Genomic DNA, 12778 nt, shown 5'->3' with positions numbered 1-12778 from the left:
TTTTTTTTTTTAGACTTGGTTGAACTTATCAGGGCGCCCACCTGCCTCACGTTCGATATGGAACAGCACCAGGGAACAAAGGGAAAGTTTGAAGATCTGGTAAGCCCAAGTTCAAAAGATCAGTGCTCTGTACAGAATACCCTCACGGTGTCGCTGCAGAGGGCATGTATACAACACAAAGGACATATAACAGGTATGACAAGACCTCTGGATCCCCAATGATTTTACCAGTCCAGGAAATTCATTTTTTGGCCATGTAGTTAACGGGGATAACGAGACACTAACTCACTGAAGGAGTCTTGTTGTCTTTATGCGTTCGTGACTTCAGATGGGGAATCCGTATTTCCTCGAACGCCTAAGCTGTTGGAATTCTCTTCCTCCCGTTTTTCCACCTCTTCCCGTCACTCGTAAGAGCCAGGTCTTCCCATAGAGTCCTAACTAATTCAAAATTCCCATTTTACATTTTTCTCTTTCACTCAAGATGGCCTTTAAGCAAGACTTGTTTGGCCTCACCATTTGTACCATATCGATCACCGTTACAATACTAGAGACAGTGTATGTCATTTTCCAATGACCCTGGTCTAAATCCTCGCATGCCTGTGGATACCAGGCCACCACTATGGTCTACATGAGCAGGAGTAGTCAGTGCTGAAGGTACCGTAAGAGCAACATTCCTCGTCTCATACCTCAGCACCGAACATGATGATTCATAGTTTAAGTCGTCATGGTTTAAATCCATAGAGAACCAAACTACTGAATAAGCAACATCCAGCTGTCCCTTAACCATCCCGTCCAGGTAGAATTCTCTCATACTCGTGAATAACACATCAAAAATAGAATGGTGTATGTGAGAAATTTATGGTAGAACGAACTGTAAGGAGTACTCTACGAAAAAAAATTCTTACACTCGCACCTTTGATAGGGTTAAGTCCTAGGTTGTACTCGGCCTTGTCACCTTCGTAAAGGTCTGGACATTCTCCAGAATGGCACGTTTGGTATGTGCCAGCAACAACAACCCACAACATAGCCAGACTCCTGTCACAACAGGAGCTTATCTTCAGATGTGTGGTCTTTCTACTTGAATATCGACATGTGGGGTGTGAAAATAACGTATGTCTTGCATTACGTTTGACAGTCGTGTCATATATGTATATATATATATATATATATATATATATATATATATATATATATATATATATATATATATATATAATATCGAACGAAACATTATACTTATTCCGTAAACTGTTTGCTTTATCTCTGGCCTTCGCAGGAGACTAGCCGAAGTAGGGAATGAGATTCAACGAAAACGTTTCATTTCAAGACTTTCTGATTTGTCCTGACATGACATGTACGAGGAAGAAAAGTCAGCGTTAATGGAAGAACCAATAGTGATCGCAACTTGAAGTTCAGCGTGAGGGTTCATAAGCCAGAGGGACTTAATTGGACGAGGCCAGGTGAAATTCTCTCCCTTTTGCATTCGGCCACGAGACCAGGTGTGTGACTCTCCGCGTGGTACATTGAGACACGAGACCAGGGGAGATAGATTCTCCCCCAGGTACACTCGGCTTCGAGGCCAAGAGATTCTCCCCCAGAGACACTCAGCCACGAGACCAGGGGAGATTCTCCCCCAGGTACACTCGGCTTCGAGGCCAAGGGATTCTTCCCCAGAGACACTCAGCCACAAAACCAGGGGAGATTCTCCCCCAAGCACACTCGGCTACGAGACCAAGGGATTCTTCCCCAGAGACACTCAGCCACGAGAACATGGGAGATTCTCCCCCAGGTACACGCGGCTACGAGGCCAAGAGATTCTCCCCCAGAGACACTCAGCCACGAGACCAGGGGAGATTCTCCCCCAGGCACACTCTGCTACGAGGCCAAGAGATTCTTCCCCAGAGACACTCAGCCACGAGACCAGGGGAGATTCTCCCCCAAGCACACTCGGCTACGAGACCAAGGGATTCTTCCCCAGAGACACTCAGCCACGAGACCAGGGGAGATTCTCCCCCAGGTACACTCTGCTACGAGGCCAAGAGATTCTTCCCCAGAGACACTCAACCACGAGACCAGGGGATTCTTCTCCAGCGTAGACACATAGAGTCATAGAAAGATAGTGTGTAGGCTTATGGTGTATGTAGGGAAGAGGCATCAAGTCTAGCCCGGTATTTTGACTACGGAAAAAAGGACAGAGTAAGACCAGTAATTCGGAGGTTGTGAGATGGTTCAGGGAATTAACAACGAACCCTTTAGGTACGGCGGTAATTACAGTGGAAAAGTAATTTTTCTTCTTTCTGTCTTAGGGCATTAATTGTCCTCACTGATCTTCGATTCTTTATGTTTCAGAGACATCTGTACCTCCTCAGTACATCTATTTTTTTAAGAATTAATCGTCAGGATAAAGGAAATTACTTTTATACCTTAAATTCAAGGATTACATTTGCTGTGAATTGTACATTTTTTGTGGGGAAGAAATAGGATTATATTTTTATTAGATTTTTGGAGGATTATATATATATATATATATATATATATATATATATATATATATACATATATATATATATATATATATATATATATATATATATATATATATATATATATATATATATATATATATATATATCACTGTTTGATGCAAGTATGTACCAAACTTTTGCCATGAGTCAGACTCACATACCGACTAAAATTATATCTACGTAAAAGTAATCATATGTAATTAATCCTATTATTTTCGAAGGAATTCGGTTTCGTCAATGGCCATGTACGACTTCCTTGGGGAAACTCCAAACAAGCTGTCTTAATAGTCATGCTTCCTGCCTCGACCCACGCTAGCCCTCGCCACCCACTCACACTAAAGCGATGATGGTGTCACGTCATTGCTTGCTTTCAAATTTCTTGTCATTTCTTAAAACGCGAGCTATTCCTGCGCGGGTCAAAGGTCACGTTCTGACTCACTGCGTCACGCTGGATCGCTTGCGCGCGCGCGTCACCACTTATTTGAGGGGACGTCTGCGTCACGCGTTGAGTTGCACGTTCATGTTTCTCTCTCTCTCTCTCTCTCTCTCTCTCTCTCTCTCTCTCTCTCTCTCTCTCTCTCTCTCTCTCTCTCTCTCTCTCTCCCTCCTTTTTCTTGTAATTATTCTTATAATTCTTTTTCTTCTAATTTTTCTAATTCTTCTTCTAATCATTCTTTTCTAATTCTAATTCTTCTAATTTTTCCTCTCCTCCTCCTCCTCCTCTCTCACGCGGAACTCACTGTCTCCCAGCCTAAGGCTTAGATATACAATTCCATCAATAGCGAGATCTTCAGTGTCCAGTAATGTATCCAGTTCGTGGAAGACAGCAAAACTCCCCTTGTCCTGTGTGAACACGAAGCAGCAAACTCACATCACTGGGGTAGATGAAGACGTAAATGAGAGTGTTTTGTAACTGGCAAATTTCCACATTAAAGTTGATATCATTTTTTTGTTCTGATGACTCAGAAGCAGACCTTGTACGAGTCGAGGACGGAAGGTTACGAGTCGAGGACGGAAAGCTACGAGTCGAGGACGGAAAGCTACGAGTCGAGGACGGAAAGCTACGAGTCGAGGACGGAAAGCTACGAGTCGAGGACGGAAGGTTACGAGTCGAGGACGGAAAGCTACGAGTCGAGGACGGAAAGTGGACGGTTTTACTGGGACCAATGTTGGTCTCGTTCTTATCCCATCAGTCCTCGACGCGTGGAGCTACTCAATGCTAAAAAGAAAACCTAGAAACTACTTGGGAAACGTAGTTGATGTTAAAAAAAAAAGAAAGTGTAAAAAAAAAGAGCGTATAATAAAGAAAGATTAGCACCACACATTACTCTTCCTGGGATCTTGTAAACACTCGCGCCCCAGCGCCACTGAGCCAAGGAGAGAACTGAAGCTGTGGTGGGTATTAGCCCTTGGCATCACGATATGGATGGCGATATGTTCTTTTTTCTTTTTTTTTTGCGTTACACTCTACATTATCTGGTCAAGTGGAGGCGCCTCGCCTCTTAAGAGCAACGTTGTGTGTCGTGGAGACGCGTTGTACCACCGTTTATTCTCATATTCTTCGACGCAGAGAGATACTCAGACGCGGAGCTGTTTTCTCTTTTTTCCCTGGTCTTTCTGGGCGTCCCTCGGCAACACTAATGGACCTGTTGCCACCAACAGCTTTGTAGGCGTCACTCTGTCGTCTGCCGCCAAGGCTGATCCTCCCTAGAAGCAACGCTTGTGTTACCTGGATGAACTCGGTGGCGTCAAGCCGCCCCCCCCCCCCACTCACTCGCGCTCTAAATGTGGCCTCGAAGTTTACTCTTACGGCAAGAAATTAACCGTGTTAATCTAACGGAGAATTAGCCCTTAGGTAGACACAGCCATCACTCAGATCACTTTTGTATTCCGGGGTCTGAGGATTTTTCGCTGAAGGAACGCATTTCGTCTTGATCTCTTGTTCCTCAGCGAGTGTCACTTAGAGTTGAGAACAGCAGACACCAGCCAGCGTCGTAAGAGATACGACCCTTCGTATGGGACTTGCTTGTCGAGTCCATCACACACACGTAAGTCAGACCCAGGTGTCTAATGTCCTCTTGTGTTGGGCTTAATAGTGTTGTTGATGATGCTGCCAAAGCGAGTTAGCTTCAGTGTCACGACCACACACACACACACACACACACACACACACACACACACACACACACACACAAGCAACGCCACACACAGTTTAAAACCCACCCTCTTTTTTTTATGCCATGCCTCCCTGTCCGTGTTTTCTGCTTTTCCCTGCACATCAGCTGTATTAGTAGCAATAGTAAGTAGTAGTAGCAATAGTAGTAGTTGGAATAGTAGTAGGAATAGTAGTAGTAGCAATAGTAGTAGTAGGAATAGAAGTGGTAATAGTAGGAATAGTAGGTGTTAGTAGTAATAGTAGTTGGAATAGTAGTAGTAGTAGTATTGATGGTAGTAGTATCCATTGGCTTAAAACTCGTTTGAATGTTTACTGTGCAAGAATTGTAATTACAAACGCTTGATTGACGTAAGACCTTACGATACGAGCTAATGATCCATCTCTTCACACGACGTATTTTAGTGTGTCAGGATCCAACCATTGGACCCAATGTCTGATGCCTCACCACCCTCGCTTTTCTTTTTTTTTCAGGTCACAAGGCGTCTTAAGGCACTCATGAAGACGACATAGAACGAGTGGGGGGAAACTGATGCATGAGACGAGCGCTAGCAAGCAGTTCAAGTATTGTGGTGCCTGGCGCCGTGGCCCGAGACGCTTACACCCACAGACTCATGAAGCAGATGACAGGCAAGTTTCCTACGCTCTCCAGCACGACATCTACAATACCTGACAACACCAACAACATCTGACAACACACACAATCCCTGACAATACACACAACACCTGACATCACCCACAACACCTGACAACACCTGACAGCACCTACAACATTTGACAACACGCACCATCCCTGACAACACACACACCACCTGACAACACTCACAACACCTGACAACACTCAAACACCTGACAACACTCGCAACATCTGACAACACTTACAACACCTGATAGCACCCGAAATACGTGGCAGAATTGGCATCACCTGACATCTGCAACACCTAGCAATATCTGCAACACTTGACAAATTTAGTAAGTTTTGACAACACCTGCAAGACCATGTAAACCCAGCAACACCTGCGACAACTGAAACATCCACAACACCAGTCAATACCCGACAGAAACATCTTAAACACCCACAACTCCTGACAAAACCCCTCAACACCTAGCAATACCTGCAACTCTAAGGTACACTCACAACACCTGAAACCATCCACAGGACGTAGCCACACCGGCAACACGTCACCATCCACTTGCAACACCTTAAAACAACCACCTGCAACACTTGACGGCTTCTGCAACACCTGAAAACCTCTGCAACACACGCAGCATCTGAGAGGGTACCCCTGGCCACCTTTTCCCTTGCTGAATAACTATAAGGACTTCGTCTACCAAATGGACCAACACTGGTACCTGGAATACTCTGACCAGGTCAGTGTGTCAGACACCAGGCCATACGCGTATCGCCATTTGCGAAAAGGCAGTGAAGTAAACGTCATTCCGTTTATCCATATTGTCATCTGTCCTTCCATCACGTCTCCGTTAGACTTGGGATAGTCTGGGCCTCGTGTCCCACGTATAGATAGATAGTCTTTCGTCTTGGGATATAGTAATGCAAGTTGGCGCGGTGAAACTGGAATGCATAGACGGACACACATCACACGAACGCTTCTCTGTCTCTTTTCTGTCGGCGGAGACGTTGCGAAAGCTGTAGGAGAAGGAGGAGGAGGAGGGGAGCTGAGGCCGAGCTGAGGAAGCTGTTTTACTGCGTCTGTGTCCTGCCCACCTGCTGAGGAAGGTGTCGTTTACATGGCACGTTTTATTTCCAATACAATTTTTTTTTTTTTTTGATGAACTTCCCCTCTCAGTTGTGAGACTTTGACTTGAAAGAAAATTTAAATCGTTTTTGATGAAATTCTTAGATGTTTTTGATTTAAAAAGGACCACATTTAAACGATATATTATTTAGTGATGTAATTTAGATTTTCGGTAAACAAAGTTGTGCATTCTCTATTGCACAGAAGCTGATGAACTCATACATTACCTCTCGTCAGCTTCCTCTCCTCCTCCTCCTCCTCCTCCTCTTCTTCGTCAGATCACAGAACCAGTTACGCCCACAGTCGAAGACTATCCTCACAGAACCAGTTACTCCCACAGTCTAAGAACGAACTTTCCCGTTATATAAGCACATTATTACGTACTACACAAATTGATCCATCCCTGAGCGTTTATAAAGCCAAAATTACTTAATCGTAAACCCTCATAAATAAACATCTATATATCGCAGTGTATTTTAACCAAGTAATTTATCTCGTTCGCGGACCATTTGTCTACTTTCGAAACCTAATTATGTGATCCGTAAATTGTTCTCGAATGTTACAGTTAGCTGTATAGAGACCAGCAGCGCCACCGTTTATCACACTCGTTTAACCCCCTACTAAACCACTCAACGAGGCCGTGCGCCCCGCCCAGCGGGCGTATGATTGGAAGGAATGTCTCTCATTAACCAATTTGCACCCTAACGAGGCGAACGGTTGTTAACGCTCATTTCGGAGAATTAATTCCCGAGTGTGTTGGGCTGTTGAGGTCAATGAGTACGTGCTTGTCCTCCTCAGCAGCCTTTGGTCCAACCACTTGAGGTCTGTCCTTCCGCTAACTGTCGTTAAACGTGATGGTCTGTATCGTTAATCGTCCGTGCCCAATTTTTATCCCAAAAAAATCGCGATAGAAGATAAAGAGATTTATAACCTAATCAGGCGTCACTGCACAGACGAACGCCATTGACCAATTAACATTAATTATTTCTGCAAATTAATGAAGTTCCTTGACCTAGTTTTTTTTTTCTTCTTCCATGGTTTGTTACCACGTCCTTTCCGGGTACCTTCTTAACGACGTGTTACCAGTTAATCACTCTCTACCATGATGGGTCAAGATCGTGATGGTTCGCGTGGTGGTGATTAGTACATTATTCCCACTTGAGTAAGTTTATTGTTAGGCCTTAAGGTGTGCGCGTGTACCTTGGTATAGCACTGTGTTCCTCCAGTGTTGGGACTTAGGGGTTGATCTTGTTGCTGTTGTGTGGCTTACGTATAGTGTTGTTATCCGTCAGTGCCATACGAGGCACGAGGAGCCCTACAGCGACGCCTCCCGGAGGAGCTAGACTTCGGTGGGTCTGTCGGGTAGGCGCTGCTGCTGCTGTCAGTCTCCTCCCATTGGTCGGGAGGAGTCCTTTCCCTCCCTGCCTCCCTGCCTCCCTCGCCTCGACGTAAGACGTCATCAGCAAGTTCCGTCATAGAAGCGCTGTTGCAGTCGGTAGTGGAAGATTGTCCACGTCCTCTCTCTCTCTCTCTCTCTCTCTCTCTCTCTCTCTCTCTCTCTCTCTCTCTCTCTCTCTCTCTCTCTCTCTCTCTCTCACACACACACACCAATACTTCACAGACAAAATAGAGGAAGTTGAACATTAAATAAGAGGATGGATACAAATCGAACATTACGGCCCTCACAAAGGAGGATCGCATTCATTTATAATCTCTATATAGCAACAAACATTTGGCCCTCGACCCTCATGCTGCGTCAGATGGGTAATATCTACTCTCACATTTCTTCTTGTTAACGGAGAGGATCTGATATACTCAATAGCTGTCGTAAAACGCTCGAAACCCCCCCCCCATATACATGCTTGAAAAGCCCGCCACATCCTCATGGGTGCTGCCATCTGTGAGTAACACCACACAATAGTGGCTTGTTTGTTTACTACCAACTTACCGTCCACACAATGAGTTGATACCTCGCCTTCCGTGTTCTTTGAAGGTGATTTCATTGGCCATTGTATTCTATATCATACAGAAATATTGAGTGTTAAATCATCTATTCTCTGATATGCGATCATGTGCCTCATATTTCGTAATAAGCTGCAAAAAGTTAATATATATATATATATATATATATATATATATATATATATATATATATATATATATATATGTCACTGTTTACAGATTTTGCTCATATTACTTTCATTCTAGTCCACGTGGATGATGTTTGAGCCTGGAATTATATTCTCAGGCATTTGTTTTATTAACGTGTGATATTCGAAAGGATGTTTTATATTATCTTACAAGCATATACCAGTCAGAAGTAACTTGAGTGCATAACAGCCCAGTCCATGGTGTTGTTTACATTTAATCACCTGACATTGTGCAGTGAATGATTAGCCTTTTAACTCGTGTAGTTAACCTCTTGTGTTTTAATCGTCACACAATTAAGCAGCCAAGTATCCATTTACTGTGTATTATAGTTTATTTTTTTTTTTATGCTGACATAGGCAACAGGATAAGCTGCTAAAGCTTCTTAATATGTACGATATTTAAGCTTGAATTCTAATCCGTAGTCGACTTACGCTTGGTATATTATCGTTTGATGTTCATGAGAGATGTTATACATACCTCTGTAAGCATATGTATAAGCTAGGAGTTATGGAGATTGTCAGCAGTTAAGCGTGTGATGCATGTTTATGCTGAATCAGCTGTCGAATTAATGTATCAACTGTTGATGTGATACGGTGAGAGTTTTGCCCTCGTATTGCCCCGTTTCTTAACCTTGTATGTACCTTGTCTATACTGCTAGGTGTGTACACACACACACACACACACACACACACACACACACACGTGGCATAGGATAGTGTGTATGTGTGCATACATATGTAGGAGTAAAGACATGACACAAATATACAGTATTAAGATACGAGGCAACACGAGTAGATCTCAAATAGTAATCACACACAGGTACCCATTTTTCGACCAACCCTGAGGTGAGGATGAACAGCTGAGATTGTCTGTGGGGCGACTTCCCCACCCAAGATTCAAGTCCATCCGATCCCGGTTTATAAGTCAACTATCCAGTAATTACCAGGTAAATACTATGCTCTATTTGTATCCTTTAATCCTGACACAGGTCATGGTTATAGAATAAAGTGCTGATGTTTTTTTTTATTATGTTCTCATACATCATTAACAAAATGTCTCGTTTTCCCATTGCAGTCGCGAATTGCAAGAATAAGAGGGTTGCATCCGATGCACAGAAGTTAAAGCCATTCTGGCAGCGTCTGCTTGTGGGATTATTATAATTACTGGGTGACAGAGAGCTGGAAACACCAAGCCTAGTGCCGGCAGCCAGGTGAGAATGCACCAACAAGTTCTTGTATGATATACCGTGTATACAAGTGGTGTACGTATGAGGATGTCCCGGGGGTCCAAAGCTCTCTCTCTCTCTCTCTCTCTCTCTCTCTCTCTCTCTCTCTCTCTCTCTCTCTCTCTCTCTCTCTCTCTCTGAAGCTTGAAGACTCCCAACCCATATATTCCTTTCTCAGCCTTCCCCTTCCATCTGTAGACTTGTGCTTCATACGCCTCATCATTCCTCCTTTGTTCTTGATATTTTCTGCCTCACTCGGGACCAACTGCTTGTTCGGGTTGGCGGGTCGTGTGTGAGCTAGTTCGAAGTCGTAAATGAACGAAAACGAGATCTCGGACTCACTCGTAACTACCAAACCCCCGGAGTAAGGTAACTGGTGTAATTGAGTAGTTGAGTATAAGCAATGGTTTCGGTGTACAATGGAATCCTATCCGTTAACTTCAACTTTGCCTCTACTCCATCACCGTCTCTGTTTAGTCTTCCCCTCTTGGACGCTGGCAATTGGATACGCCAGCAAACAGTACGCTGCGCCTTGATCACAATCCAGCAAAATCGATCTCAGATGAAGCTGTTTGCCTTTGGATTCCAAATATTGTTCGATGTACCGTCGTGTTCTTTTTAAGAAATCGGGCGAGAGGTTTCCATTTGGCGAAATTAAGGAAGAAGTGGATACTATTCTCCCCAAGCAACGGGTGTTGGAGTCTGCCAGTTATGTAATGGCCTCGAAATATGAGATATGCCGACAGTGGCTGCTCTGATTGCTCTCACTTTGGGTGAGTGAGGAGAGTCGTAATATTCCTAGTATGGTGCGTCTGAGTCTAATGGAGTCTCCAGGCACGCGTGTATATGTTACGGGTCAAGACTCGCTCTTGCCCCCGTTGTCTGACAGCCGTCTAAGTGCTATCTGTAGGGAAGGTGGAGGCATTCGTTGCTATACATCTAAGAGAATGTTATCTCATTCTTTGCTATAATAGCTGCCATAGCATCGGTTAGAACAGCCCTTAATTGGTTGAGAAAAGCAAGAAAATAAAGATTTAAAGGCGTTATCCCTTCACCTGATTAGCTGCTCGTTTACAGACAATGTATTGATGAATTTGTGGAAAAGGTTTGGATTAAGTATCCTTCTTTGTACACAATAGTATTCTTTTTTTTTCTTAAGAGTTAATGATCTGTTTCTACTCTGTTGCCGCCATAACGCGCTGGTTCATGTCTACTGAAACTCTTATCCAAGTTTATGTTACCATAGATGCTGTTGAGTTGTCAGGTCTTATCTTTTTACACCATCGTTTACCTCTGAAGAATTATATATATTTCCTGTGTGGCAGGGTAGCGACGGGAATGGATGAAGGCAGCAAGTATGAATATATACATGTTTGATATGTATGTGTGTATACGTTATGTATATGGGTGTTTATGTATATACATGTGTATATGAGTGGTTGAGCCATTCTTCGTCTGTTTCCTTGCGCTATATATATATATATATATATATATATATATATATATATATATATATATATATATATATATATATATATGTGTGTGTGTGTGTGTGTGTATTTGTGTGGTTACATATTTTCTCGAATGATGGCGTCAGACAAATAGCTTTCGTAAATTTATTTCAGGTATAATATCTAAAGTTTAATTAATTTTGAATATAACTTTAATTAAGTTCCCCGATATCACTTTTTTTTTGTTTCAGATAATTGCTTCCAACAATTTGTCGTTTGACTTTTAATGAATTTTAGCTCAACGTTTTTCGTTCTTTAATTAAAATGATCGTTGTAATTACTGAGTCTTTATGCGTTTATATCGCCAATAGAAAAAAAGGTTATATTTCCTGTCATTTTGGCTTTTTTGTCCATAATTGTAGTGTTGTATTACACGAAATTAATGATTACATTTATTTTATATATTGTATCCCTCTTTTATTTTTACGCCAAGGGAATGGTACACACACACACACTGGGGGGAAAATTATACACATACACAAGGGTTTCGAACGTGCTCAAGCAACTGATAAGGTTTCTCGGGGTAGAACCCAACCACAAGGAAGAAAACGACGTCAACATCTACGGGTGAAACTGCGTTGCGAAGACGTTTTCTACGCGGGGGAGGGGGTCGGTTGCTTGTTCAACGACAGGCGTCAGTCACCGCTGTGCAACGGTCGTTTAATGACGTGGTGAACGAGAGGACAACGCTAGTCCACAGCCACGATTTGCAGGACAGTGACTCATCACTGCCACAACCTGCAGGACAGTGATTCATCACTGCCATAAGCTGCAGGACAGTGACTCATCACTGCCACAACCTGCTGGACAGTGATTCATCACCGCCACAACCTGCTGGACAGTGACTCATCACCTCCACAACCTGCAGGACAGTGATTCATCATTGCCACAACCTGCAGGACAGTGATTCATCACTGCCACAACCAGCTGGACAGTAATTCATCACCGCCACAACCTGCTGGACAGTAATTCATCACCGCCACAACCTGCTGGACAGTGATTTATCATTGCCGTAAGCTGCAGGACAGTGACTCGTCACCGCTACAACCTGCTGGACAGTACTCACTCACCTAGTACATGTTGCAGGGGAATTACTCATGTCGGACAGTACGCCACCAACATACAACTCCTCTCTCCCGCACATGAAGAACCACCATTATTCATCAGCACACACTCCTTGAACGAAGTAGTGACCACGTACAAATGTGTAATGTTGTGGGAATGTTAATTTAAACCCCAATCTTCGTCTCGACGAAGCAGTGACCATTTATCAATGTGTAATGTTGAGGAAATGTTAAACCTCGACATTTGATGTTGGATTCCATGATTCTAATGCCTGGCTTTGAGAGGCATTTGGTTTTTGATCCTTATTGCTCCTGTGCGCTGGGGTCCTTCCTTCTTAGTCTCTCCTGCTTGACCCATGTTGCCGTACCTCT

At 43.4% G+C, this 12778-nt stretch overlaps 2 long non-coding RNA genes across 2 annotated transcripts in view; both read left to right on the top strand.

The window, feature by feature from the left end:
- Positions 1-5323, top strand: part of LOC139750127 (uncharacterized) — a 235285-nt gene extending 229962 nt beyond the window's left edge. The window contains exon 5 of the long non-coding RNA XR_011713089.1: positions 5173-5323. This is a non-coding gene — a long non-coding RNA (uncharacterized lncRNA). The remainder of the gene's footprint in view (positions 1-5172) is intronic.
- Positions 5324-9421: 4098 nt separating this feature from the next.
- Positions 9422-12778, top strand: part of LOC139750126 (uncharacterized) — a 30916-nt gene continuing 27559 nt past the window's right edge. Inside the window, exons 1-2 of the long non-coding RNA XR_011713088.1 lie at positions 9422-9552; positions 9681-9816. This is a non-coding gene — a long non-coding RNA (uncharacterized lncRNA). The remainder of the gene's footprint in view (positions 9553-9680; positions 9817-12778) is intronic.

This window comes from Panulirus ornatus, chromosome 9 (genome assembly GCF_036320965.1).
Source record: "Panulirus ornatus isolate Po-2019 chromosome 9, ASM3632096v1, whole genome shotgun sequence".
Classification (NCBI taxonomy): domain Eukaryota; kingdom Metazoa; phylum Arthropoda; class Malacostraca; order Decapoda; family Palinuridae; genus Panulirus; species Panulirus ornatus.
The sequence above is the reverse complement of the archived record's forward strand: the minus strand, read 5'-3'. Positions and strand labels throughout refer to the sequence as shown.